The following is a 2,952-nucleotide window of genomic DNA, read 5'->3' on the forward strand; positions in this document are numbered from 1 at the left end:
TAGTTAAATAACAGTAAACAAATAAATAAAAATATCATGAAACACTGGATGACTTCCAATGAAACTTTTAGAACATAACCATTAGATGACAACAGGGCAACTAAGCGTTTAAATTATTTTGTCATAATTATTCATGTCAAGTTTCTGCTGGTTTCTGTTTTCATCTTGTCAGACGTTAGGATTTATTTCTACAAACACAGCTGGGACTGGAATGGATTGCAAATTGCCTAGAGGGGAAAAATGTAAAGTTGAATACAACATGGAAAGCAACTGGAATAGTCTTTGACAGTGAAATGTTTTGTAGATTTGATTTTGTATACATAAGTTTGAATCACTACTGCACCAAAGGAAACCCCTAATTTCATTATTATCTGGTGCCAAACGGTGATGGTACATTTTTGCTACATCATGAGAACCATTTTCCAGAAAAAGGCAGCCTTGTGGGGACCTCGTGCATCGTGGGGACCAATGTCTGGTCCCTCACGGGTATGGATGCTAATTTCAGGAGGGGGTTGGTTTTAGGACCAAGGTGTGAATTGAGTTTAGGTTAGTTTATGGTAACCTGTGAGGTTAATTTTAGGGTAAATGGTCAGGGTTAGGATGTAAAATTAACAGAAAATGAATGGAAGCCAATTCAATGTCCCCACAGGTATTTAAAAACAAACTGTGTGTGTGTGTGGATGGACAGCTAAATATTTTTGAGGTTTTTTTGCTTCTTTTGAAAGAGTGGACCCTACGGTACATGAAAATACTGTGGGGGGTCTTTGTGTGTCTTTGAAACAACAGAAAATAAAGATTAAATGTGGGACTGTGGTTCCAGGCAGGTGGTTTTCTGATCCAAAGAGCAGGAAGAGGTCTGCTTTGACAGTCAAATAAAGTCAGATTAGAGCGTCCAGCCTTTGCATGTCTGTCAACATTAGTTCTTCCTCAGATGAGTGACTTTGTCCTGGTCCAGTCCAGCCCGGCTCAGAGAGGAGCTGTTGACATGAAGATTTACTGATGTCAACCCAGAAACACAGGTCAGCTGATATTTATTTACTCTTTATTCTACAAACAAACTGCGGTTTTCTATAAAGTTGTGCTTTTAACCGTACATCTTCTTGTAACGGCTCAGATGGTGGCTCTGAGTGCTGAGTGGTGTATTATTATTATTATTTTACATTTTAAGAATTCAGATCAGGGAAAATAATGACAAGGAAAATCTAATTTATTGCACTTAAAGGATAAAAGGATGCAAAACTTAATCAGTTTTTTAAATTCAAAGATAGTTTAGTGATAGATAGTTTTATTTTTTGTAGCGCATGACATTTGTAAAATGAGTTCAATTTGGTTTTCAAACTAATAAACGTAAACAAGAATTATTTTAAATGGTCAAACATTCAAAAATTCAACATTTAACATAACCTTCTCTTCTAGGAGCTAAAAGTCCTAATTCATTTCTGTTATTTTTTTTAAAATAAATATCCTTTAAGCCGGTTTAGTTCAGCACAAATTTATTAGTAAAATAGCTGCATGTTGTTGTTCTTAGGCTTTAACTTTTAAGTTTACTGATTTACATCCTTTAATTCCTGTTTTACAGCTCAAATTATTGTTGTTCTGAGCTGATGGAAAACCTTTCTCTAAGAAAAGGTCTGGTGGATGAAAGCAAGTCACACGCCAAGTTTTAAACTAAGAATGTTTGATGTTGAAATCAAACTTAAAACGAACTGTGAGAATTTTTAAAGTGTTTCAGTCCTAAACGTGGATAAAACGTTTCTCATTTTATTTCAACCCAACTGTAAATCGAATCACTGAGGTCATAGTTATAATTCTGTGCTGGTTGTTGTGGAACTTTAACGTCACGAGGAAAAACTACATGAATAAAGCTATTTTCCAGAGCAGTGTCTGTAAGCCAAATAATCAAATAAAAAGTTGTATTTTCTTTACAACCTGTGCAGACAAACTGTTCTGCTGGGAGAATTCTAAACAAAAAACTGAAATAACTTTGTTTTTATACTTTACAGGAGCAAGATGTTCTTTATATTCATCGTCATGCTGAGCATCAATACCTGCCAGGTTTGTTTTAATCTCATAAAAGAAATCTCATGATGAAAAATTAGAATAATAAACGTAACTAAAGTTGTTTGTCTGTTGTTTTGTATTTTGACAGACTGCAGGACAGAGTAAAGTGGTTTCTCTTACTTTAAACATCATTACATGTATTTCACCACATTGTCACTAAATGAATTGTAAGGTTTTATTTTCATTTTTCAGAGAACTCGACACAAATGCATTACGCCACGCTGACAATCGACCAAAGTGTTTTGCAGAATATCACTGCGAAACTTTCCAAATTCTTCGTGACAAACTCAAGCTTACAGATCAAAAACCTTCATATCACAACAAGTAAAATATTAAATAATGTTTTATTAACCCTACAAACTGTATTTCAATGAAACAGAATGAGTAAAAATCCTTTTCCCTTCTTGTTCTTGATGTAAGACTGCAACACGAGCAGTTGTCATTGTGAACCAGGCTACAGCTGGAGTGAAACCACCTGTAAGTCCAACCTGTCGTGTTGTGGTAAAAATTCCTGTTTCCTCTCAGGAGCCACATCTCTGAGGTGCATCTCTGACTATACAGGTAAATAACATTTATCCAACACACAGAGTCTTCATCCTCATTTGTTTGTCAAACAGCCATTAATATCAGACTGATAAGCTGGGGAAACACAAACTGTAGATTTTATACAGTTGTTTCATTTATTGGAAGAACAAAGAGATCTAAACTAATTTATAACTTACAATGTAAACCTAATAACTGGTTGTGCCCCCTGGTGGCAACAAAAACAACAGTTGTTTAAAACAGCTGTTGAGTTGTTCTGCTGCAGAGCCTTTAAGATAAGATAATATAATATAAGATAAGATAAGATAAGATAAGATAAGATAAGATAAGATAAGATAAGATAAGATA

The 2,952-nt window shown here is 34.7% G+C and overlaps 1 protein-coding gene across 1 annotated transcript in view; it reads left to right on the forward strand.

Moving 5' to 3' along the window:
- The first annotated feature begins 1,808 nt into the window (after window positions 1-1,808).
- Window positions 1,809-2,952, forward strand: part of LOC106530641 (uncharacterized) — a 9,666-nt gene continuing 8,522 nt past the window's right edge. The window contains exons 1-2 of the mRNA XM_014026307.1: window positions 1,809-2,055; window positions 2,254-2,622. The gene's annotated coding sequence lies outside the window, so the exon portion shown is untranslated. The remainder of the gene's footprint in view (window positions 2,056-2,253; window positions 2,623-2,952) is intronic.

Source organism: Austrofundulus limnaeus, unplaced genomic scaffold (genome assembly GCF_001266775.1).
Source record: "Austrofundulus limnaeus strain Quisiro unplaced genomic scaffold, Austrofundulus_limnaeus-1.0 Scaffold542, whole genome shotgun sequence".
In the NCBI taxonomy this organism is placed as follows: domain Eukaryota; kingdom Metazoa; phylum Chordata; class Actinopteri; order Cyprinodontiformes; family Rivulidae; genus Austrofundulus; species Austrofundulus limnaeus.